Source organism: Ostrea edulis, chromosome 5, assembly GCF_947568905.1.
Source record: "Ostrea edulis chromosome 5, xbOstEdul1.1, whole genome shotgun sequence".
In the NCBI taxonomy this organism is placed as follows: Eukaryota; Metazoa; Mollusca; class Bivalvia; order Ostreida; family Ostreidae; genus Ostrea; species Ostrea edulis.
In genome coordinates, this window is record NC_079168.1 from 49,842,788 (window position 1) to 49,853,386 (window position 10,599).

General features: G+C 34.0%; 1 protein-coding gene across 1 annotated transcript in view; it reads right to left on the bottom strand.

The window, feature by feature from the left end:
- Positions 1–9,185: 9,185 nt before the first annotated feature.
- Positions 9,186–10,599, bottom strand: part of LOC125649129 (xanthine dehydrogenase/oxidase-like) — a 49,733-nt gene continuing 48,319 nt past the window's right edge. The window contains exon 35 of the mRNA XM_048876372.2: positions 9,186–10,599. This exon is cut by the window's right edge and continues 2,017 nt beyond it. The gene's annotated coding sequence lies outside the window, so the exon portion shown is untranslated.

Consider the following 10,599-nt stretch of genomic DNA (forward strand, 5'->3'; position numbering starts at 1 on the left):
CCTCATACAAAAGCATTGTAAATAATTAAAGGAATTAAAGAGATCATCAAATTATTTATACCGAGCTCTAAATTAATTATTGCGAGCAATATTTCTACGAAATTGATGCTCTCATCAATTGAATTGAAGAGAGCAATAATTCAATTAATGCGCGCATTAAATCAATTATTGCTCTCATTAATTCAATTGATGCGCGCATTAATTCAATTGATGAGATCAATAATTGAATTGAAGCGCGCATTAATTCATTTGATGAGAGCAATAATTGATCAATTATTTAGCAATAATCAAATAATTGAAGATATTTTCAATTATTTGAGTTTATGTTAATTTGGCGCTCTAGAAGATAATCATTCTATTGGATATTTCATGTAATAAGATAATCATTCTATTAGATATTTTGTGGAATAAGATAATTATTCTATTAGATATTTTGTGGAATAAGATAATCATTCTATTAGATATTTTGTGTAATAAGATAATTATTCTTTTAGATATTTCATGTATAAGATAATTATTCTATTAGATATTTCATGTAATAAGATAATCATTCTATTAGATATCGTGTGGAATAAGATAATCATTCTATTGGATATTTTATGTAATAAGATAATTATTCTTTTAGATATTTTATGTAATAAGATAATCATTCTATTAGATATCTTGTGGAATAAGATAATTATTCTATTGGATATTTTGTGGAATAAGATAATCATTCTATTGGATATTTTGTGTAATAAGATAATTATTCATTCTATTAGATATTTCATGTAATAAGATACTCATTCTATTAGATATTTCATGCAATAAGATAATGATTCTATTAGATATTTCATGTAATAAGATAATCATTCTATCAGATATTTCATGTAATAAGATAATCATTCTATTAGATATTTCATGTAATAAGATAATCATTCTATCAGATATTTCATGTAATAAGATAATTATTCTATTAGATATTTTGTGGAATAAGATAATTATTCTATTGGATATTTCATGTAATAAGATAATCATTCTATTAGATATTTTATGAAATAAGATAATTATTCTATTAGATATTTCATGTATAAGATAATTGTTCTATTAGATATTTCATGTAATGAGATAATCATTCTATTAGATATTTTATGTAATAAGGTACATATTTGTAAATGCAATACTTCACTTACATTTAACACAGCTAACATCCCGGTTTGTTAGGGGAAAAAACTTATAGAAATTACAAGTACGCAATATTAGGATGAAATATACATGTCTGATCTACTTATATTTTCATATGATAAGGCAATAATTACAATACAATTCATTCGCAGACCAAATTATATCGATCTAAAGATTTGTCTATAAGTTGCAAAACAACCACATTTAGAGTAGACCCGCAGGTGTCTGCGGGGAGAAGGCATCACAGTCTACGGTAGACAAGTCATGTAATATGTATTACTACCATTGGAAAGGTCTGTGTCATATGGATTACACCCACTGAAGTCTTCTCTCGTAAAGTTCAGAACTTGATAGTCAATCAGGGTTCTCCATCACTTCAAATTTTACTGTGTTGCAGACTGTGCGCGAAGTGTTTCATGACATTTAGAAAAGACTGTGTGTGAACTCCGCACGACCGTTTTAGATTTTGATAATATTATATATTATAAACATATCATATAAATTGATACAACACCCACCCACCCCACCCCACCCCCAATACACACACGCACAAAAATGAAACATTTCAACAGTTTATACATGTTTATGGTGCAAACATTAAATATTAATCAATCTTGGTCTTGAGTTTTTTCCACAAAGCTGCTGCTGCCCCCCCCCCCAAAGAACTCGTATCAGGTTTAATATTTGCATCATAAACATAGCCACTAAATTTTGAATTGTTGAAATATATCGTCAATATTTACTCGGTAATATATAATTATATAGAGCATGTTACAGTGGTTAGAATCATCGTCGAAACAATCAAATTTAACAGGTTAAATATTCGTTTCAAAGATGATAATGAAAATGATGATCTCAGGGGATAGGCCTGCGTTGACGTAAGTCAAGCATTGTCATGGTCATGGGGTCGTCAAACGCGGTACAATATATATGAAAAGCCTTATCACAACTCCACCCACTAAACTTACTATCCAAGTCCCTCCATAATTATAAAAATTGTTACCACAGATATGGTCAGACAGATTGACACACGAAAGAACTCTTTGTCCTTCAAATTCGAACAGGGAAATATTTCTTGAAAAGGTCGTATTTTCCTAAGTAGCAGGTCTATTTATTGTATAAGGGGCGGGTAGGGTGAGAGGGAGGGGGGGGAGGGAGTGGGTGGGAGGGGAGAAAAAGATTTAGTGGGGAAGTTCTTATACTTTTTTCATAACTCTCTTCGTTTTTCCTTTTTCACCACTAATCTGAATCAAACTGATCGCACCGGATATACGTATTCGAAGCCGTTCCCATTGTGTTTTGATAGACAAAAAAAAAGAAGCAATTTACAAATACAGAAAACAAGAGGTCCACAAGCCTTATCGGTCACCTGAGTACTAGTTAAAAGTATCGCTAGTCCCAACAGCTAAGAAATCTAGAAAAAGATTTCCTGTTCTGAATATCTAATCTAAATTCTAATATTCAGCAACAGTATAAAACAAGATGTGTTCTTAAAACTTCAATGCTCTCAAAAGTGCATACACTGATAAAAAGTTTCACATAATATATATATGAACATTAAACGATATGACTAATTTGGACCCATCCTAGAGTTAAAACCCTGGGTTGCAAAATTCGCCATTTTTTTTTTTGGTACATCCTTTTCTGCTATTCCTAAATGTACAGCATCAGCAATTTTAAAGAAGTCCTTCAAATCATTATGATAATTTTGACACCACCCATAAACTAAACCCTTACCCCATAGGATCATGAAATTCTCAATTTTGGTAGAGGCCTTTCTGCTCTACATCAATATGCATTTAGTTTTCCTTACATATGTACGGTTGTAGAGAAGATTTTTGAAAATTGGTCAATTTTGGGTTGTTTTTGCCCCGTCCCTAGGGCCCCAGGGGTCCTGAAATTTACACTTTATGTTCCCCTTGTCCCAGAAATGCTTCATACCAAAATTTGAAAAGAATTGGAATAGTAGTTATCAAGAAGTTAAAAATGTTCGACGGACGACAACCAATTGCAATAGGTCACCTGAGTTTACTCCTAATTTACACCTAATAAAGAATACATTGCAATATTGCTTAAGCCTATTATATTTATATGTGTTATAACCGTTGCTGTGCATATGGGTAGTAAACTGGCATGCACTACGCTTCAATACCCAAATGAAATGCAATTTATGACTATTCAGGGGGAGAGGGTAGGAGGGGAGAGGGTTATCCCCTGTCCGCCCCTTGTTGTATTAAAGGTTCCCTATACAATTACGAGAATACCTCATCAAAAATTAGTAAAGTTCTACTTTATCAATTATACGATCAGGAATTTTACAACAGTTTTCACAATCCTGTTCATTCTTTCAACAAATAAAAACATCAGCATTATAACTGTAACAGGAATGGAGAAAATGCAACGGACCAGACCAAGATTCGAACTCAAGTCCATTTAATCTCTATTAATCATGTGATCTACCAACTGAGCTATCTGACCACCTGCGATTAAACTCGTCTGTCCACCACATTCCTCCCTCCTTAAATAGCTTCACACCCACCTTAAAGACATCAACCCAGGATCTTTATCCCCTAGCAGACATTTTCATCTGTCAGTTCCAGGGGAAGTGGTCTACGACACCATATTCAACAGGAAGGAAGGAAATGCAACGGACCAGACCGGGATTCGAACCCGGGCCACCTGAATCTCCTGTCAGGTACTGTACCAACTGAGCTATATGACAACCGGCGATTGAACCAGTCTGACCACCAAATCCCTCCCTCCTTAATGTTTTCACACCACCCAGAATATATATATCCCCTGACATGCTCATTTTCACCTGTCAGTCCCAGGGGGTGGTCTATAGTACCAAATGTATCAGGAAGGGATAAAATGCAATGAACCAGACTGGGATTCGAAACCGGGCTCCTACATTTTCTCATAATGTGCTCTCTACCAACTGAGCTATATGGCCACTGGCGATAGTCAAGATCGATCTTAAAATTTCGACCTATTCCTTTCATCAGGGGTGAAATTAAATCAAGTTGTATAAGTTATTATATATCGCCATTATAGATAAATTACATGTAACCATGTTAGTCTTAATTCATCATTGGTACGTATGTACCTTTCGTATAGACTTGGAAGTGCAATAACTTAACGATTTGCTGCATGAATATTTCATCAAGCCAATGTTAGATCCGCCATACTTCAGTCTGAATCTGGAACGTACACCAAGCACTAAAGTTTAAACATTGCCAGTAACCACACAGGTAATGTCGCTCAACACTAGAGAGACGACTCGTGATTCTGGGTAAACTTCTACAAAAGCTGCATACAAAAAAGAAACGATACGTAGCTTGCTGTGGTTTTGAACATGATCGAGTAGAGAGTGAATACTTGATGGTTTGGGTTGAAATTAGTCTCAACTACAAAGACAAGTGACACATTCCCAAACTGAATTAATTAGATAGTGGGTCGAAGTTATTCACCCAATTGTGAGAATCCTGACAGGGGTCATGAGGAATTATATAATCTTACAGACGATAGTGCTGATGTACCTAAGACTTAGCTGTAAGGAAAGGGGCAATCAAGGCCTCCCAAGCTCTTTACTTCACCCCAAAACTCTTTAGAGATACCTGGCATATTCTGACTCCTGTGTAAAACCTTTCTATCCTATCCTAACCATGTCGCTTCTAGGAGGAAGAGGGGCTCCAGATGACAATGCAAGACATCTTCGGCCTTATTTTGTAAAATCCATCAAGTACTATGCATTGCGCACAACTTTTCACATGTAGTCGGAACACAATGGCGTTGCTAAGTTTTGAAATCCAGTTCATTGACTGTAGATTTAGGACGAAGGGCCTATCAGATTAAATTCATTATGCAAGACCATGTGTTTGTTGACAGAAATTGATAAAAATGTGGGTAATTTTCATATAATTCTGTTTTCATTGCATCTTTTAAGTGTCAACACCAGGCAAAACGGTCATCTTGAATCCGACTTGTTTAGTTTGCTAAATAATGCCACGTTCTAATCATTGATTACTTTCACTAAACATTTTCTTGTACAGCAAAGGCGAAATTGAAAATGAGCAAACAGATGGGTTGTTTTTTTAAGTTGGAGTAAATAAATTTACAATTCATCGTATTGTTCAAAGTTTCTGATTATTTCTCACTGGGAGTTTCTTATTCTTAAGTTTGGTCTGGTCCTCAGGTAAATTGTCATATTCGAAAAACTTTTTTATTTGTGCACCGATAATGTAATTATGGTAAATTTGAAAATAGACGAAACCCAGATGAAATTAAATTACAACCATACTAAAATAATGTCCAGAAATCTATGGCATAATACTTGAATTTGAAAGACTTTCTATATATAAAAAAAATATTTTGATTTCATTCTAGATTGTCATTTTGTTATGGATACAATAGGATAATTTAGCTCCTTGTGTAGCAACAACAGAATATTAACATGCAAGTCTAAACACAAATTCCCCCCAGTCGGTCTAGAACGTTTTCCGGTACAGGTTTTCCACTTTTTCGGCATATTCACGTGTTATAGCTTTTTTATTAACATTTTTAATGTTAAAGAACATATGAAAGGCAAAATTCGGCACAATACAAAATGTAGGAGAAACTGTGGTTAAAATCCAATATACTTGACACAAAAGAGATATTTGACTGTCCATGTGGCAGCCCTACCTAATCCTCTAAGGAATTTAGGATGACAGCATTTCTCATACAAACAACGCCCATCCATCACCTGAAAACCACCAAGTTCCTAATCAAGTTGACATTTTTAATGTAATGAATTTTTTTTTATCTTTTGCTTCCATACTACTGCGACTCTTAGTTTATGCAACAGATCAAATTATCAAATATGAACACACTGAGAAATTCTCCTGAAAAATACGACCAAAGGTTTCCATTCTTACGCAGCTATGAAAACTAAAAGACTGAATCGGCTTTTTCATTTTATTAAATTAGCAACCAACCAACAAAGAAATGTATCTATAAACATATAACATAATTCAATCTGTGAAACTAAATTCACATAGAATTGCAAGCATTTAGAACGGGGGGGGGGGGGGGGGGCTTTTTTTTAACGTTCGTTTTCCGTTATTTCTACTGTTGATAGTAGTAATAAATGGTAAGAATATAAGAAGAATATAAGCTTTACAGATGAATTAAATCTCCTCGGGCTACCCCCCCCCCCCCCAACCCACCCCCAATGTTATGTGTCTGAATTGAAGACATATTCTTAAAGGAATGTCATTCTGTAAAGCTGGAATGTTTACAGAGACCCTCATTAGTGTTACTGGAATGTTTACAGATCCTCATTAGTATTACTGGAATGTTTACAGACCCTCATTAATGTTACTGGAATGTTTACAGATCCTCATTAATGTTACTGGAATGTTTACAGAGACCCTCATTAATGTTACAGGAATGTTTACAGATCCTCATTAATGTTACAGGAATGTTTACAGATCCTCATTAATGTTACTGGAATGTTTACAGAGACCCTCATTAGTATTACTGGAATGTTTACAGACTCTCATTAGTATTACTGGAATGTTTACAGACCCTCATTAGTATTACAGGAATGTTTACAGATCCTCATTAGTGTTACTGGAATGTTTACAGAGACCCTCATTAGTATTACTGGAATGTTTACAGAGACCCTCATTAGTATTACTGGAATGTTTACAGATCCTCATTAGTATTACTGGAATGTTTACAGATCCTCATTAATGTTACTGGAATGTTTACAGAGACCCTCATTAATGTTACAGGAATGTTTACAGATCCTCATTAATGTTACTGGAATGTTTACAGAGACCCTCATTAATGTTACTGGAATGTTTACAGATCCTCATTAGTGTTACAGGAATGTTTACAGACCCTCATTAGTATTACTGGAATGTGTACAGATCCTCATTAGTGTTACTGGAATGTTTACAGACCCTCATTAGTATTACTGGAATGTTTACAGACCCTCATTAGTGTTACTGAAATGTTTACAGACCCTCATTAGTGTTACAGGAATGTTTACAGAGACTCTCATTAATGTTACTGGAATGTTTACAGAGACCCTCATTAGTATTACTGGAATGTTTACAGACCCTCATTAGTATTACTGGAATGTTTACAGACCCTCATTAGTATTACTGGAATGTTTAGAGAGACCCTCATTAGTATTACTGGAATGTTTACAGACCCTCATTAGTATTGCTGGAATGTTTACAGACCCTCATTAATGTTACTGGAATGTTTACAGAGACCCTCATTAGTATTACTGGAATGTTTACAGACTCTCATTAGTATTACTGGAATGTTTACAGATCCTCATTAATGTTACTGGAATGTTTACAGATCCTCATTAATGTTACAGGAATGTTTACAGACCCTCATTAGTGTTGCAGGAATGTTTACAGACCCTCATTAGTATTACTGGAATGTTTACAGAGACCCTCATTAATGTTACAGGAATGTTTACAGACCCTCATTAGTGTTACAGGAATGTTTACAGAGACTCTCATTAGTGTTACAGGAATATTTACAGAGACCCTCATTAGTATTACTGGAATGTTTACAGACTCTCATTAGTATTACTGGAATGTTTACAGAGACCCTCATTAGTATTACTGGAATGTTTACAGAGACCCTCATTCGTGTTACTGGAATGTTTACAGAGACTCTCATTAGTGTTACAGGAATGTTTACAGACTCTCATTAATGTTACAGGAATGTTTACAGAGACTCTCATTAGTGTTACAGGAATGTTTACAGAGACCCTCATTAGTGTTACAGGAATGTTTACAGATCCTCATTAGTGTTACTGGAATGTTTACAGATCCTCATTAGTGTTACAGGAATGTTTACAGACCCTCATTAGTGTTACTGGAATGTTTACAGATCCTCATTAGTGTTACTGGAATGTTTACAGACTCTCATTAGTGTTACTGGAATGTTTACAGAGACTCTCATTAGTATTACTGGAATGTTTACAGAGACAATCATTAATGTTACAGGAATGTTTACAGAGACCCTCATTAATGTTACAGGAATGTTTACAGAGATTACACTATTCATCAACATACATGTAGCATTAAGGAACCTCTGCTTCTTTGTGCACACAGAATGATATGCCCTTAGATAATACATGTAGCAATATGAACAAGAGCACCGCAAACGGTACATAATACGCCCGTGAAATGCTTACATAGGGTGTTTTTCTTGTGCTATAATTAGTATAACTTTGCTTCAGGTAGTATCAACCATCATGAGGCTGTGACAAACTTTCATATGAACAAAGGGTCTTAGCTTAAAAATCGAGATTTCCTCAAAATGGACCAAGTTCAACAACCTGTAATTTTTCAAAAATGGAAGAAAATCAAAATCCTTCCCCAGAATTAATTTCCAAATAGACTAAGTTCAACAACCTGTAATTTTCTCAAAAATTGTAGAAAATCAAATCCATTCCACATGCACATCTTCAATACCCATACAAACACTCCACAAAATAAGGTCCTCACTTGAAAACTGTGGGAGGAGTAGGGTGGAAAAATTATGTAACCTCCATAGAATATTAATTTCCAAATAGACTAAGTTCAACAACCTGTAATTTTCTCAAAAATTGTAGAAAATCAAAATCCATCCCACATACACATCTTCAATACCCATACAAACACTCCACAAAATAAGAAGGCTCTCACTTGAAAACTGTGGGAGGAGTAGGGCGGACAAATTATGTATCCTCCATATAATAATTATTTCAAATAAAGGGGCAAAACTCCTGGAAAAAAAAGCCGAAATGGATCAAAATTGCAGTATGATCTAGAGTGACCACAAAGAAGCTACACAGCAAGTTCCAGCATGATATATTCAAGGGAAATGAAATTATAAAGAGAAAATCCCGAACGGACGGATGGACGGACATACAGACATCGCTGTACCATAATACCTCCCGTCTAAAGATGGGGGTATAAAAATGCCATATCTATATTTGTGGAATTTGTGACCAATTCAAATAAGCACTGCTTTGAGGGATATATTTTCTGCTTGTTGAAAATGTTTTAATGATGTATACAGGTTTCTCAAAACACACAAGGCAACTAGCCTATAATAATTAAAACCTTTCTACCTGACACAATAACGTCTTAAGTGCATGTACTTGTAAAATAAGTGTACACATTATGACCTTTATAAACATTATATACATAACACACACTACCACCTAAAGATATCATTATCACAGAAAATGTTCACGTCTGTGTTTTAGAATTGTATTACAACCTGAAACTTGTGTTAACTTTATCGCAAGATCAAGTCAGAGGTCCAAATACCTTGGCTATCACTTTCCAACAGCAAAATAATAATTATAGTAGATTACAATGAAGAATATTTAACAATAGAAACAAACAGGAAATTTAAATGGACATTAAAGAACTGACTGAATTTAAAAAAAGTATCTTAGAGTGTTCGGTTCAAAGTCACTCAGTGTAATGACAGAGGAAAAGTTGTTACGTATGTGATGTACATTTCAAATGGTACAGTGTATTACTATCTTTGGAAAATACATGAATCAGTCTGTCCTCCTAAGTTTCCGTTGGTACTACAGTAAAACATGGTTATAACAAACCTCCAGCAAAAAAACAGTTTGTTATAACCAAACTTCTTTATATCCAATAATATTTTCGTTATTTTCCTCTCATTGGGGAATAAATATCACTTCACAATAAGCGTGAATTTGTTATAAGCGTGTTTTACAGTGATAGTATTTCCCTCCATAACTTATAAAGTTATAAATATCAGTACAGTATAAATCCACTAAACTCGGCTCTGTATGCACGCATGTAATCACATACTTTTTACATATGTGACTTTGAGCAACTAAATGAACTTTCATTTGAAGTGAGCAAATATTGAAATTTGGCAATTTGCATTGGCATAAATACATCGGATTAATTTTTCCTCTGGATATTTTTCGTTGTCATTATATTATATATTATGGATATATAATCATCAAATATCATGAAAGCAACAAAACATGAACTTGTTCTCATACCGTTTCACTTAATTAAGAATTTCAATGTTCACCTTATACAATCATGTACATCTACATGTAAAAACATTGGTGTAAATTATATGATATTTGACTGATATGATTATTCTGCAGACAATTACCTCATGACTATAATTTTAAAAACAAAATTGTTTATATACATACACATATTTTTTTTTAGCAAACACAATGATGACTAGCTGACCTAACCTTTTCCATGTCTCAAAATATAACAACTAACACATAAACCTATAAAGTTCAAACATAGATGACATGAACATATTCTAAAATAATGAATCAAAAAAAGCAACTACTTAGTCCATCTACATGTATGTAAAGAAAAAATTTAAACATATAAAAAAGTTGGCACAAGAAATCGTACAATG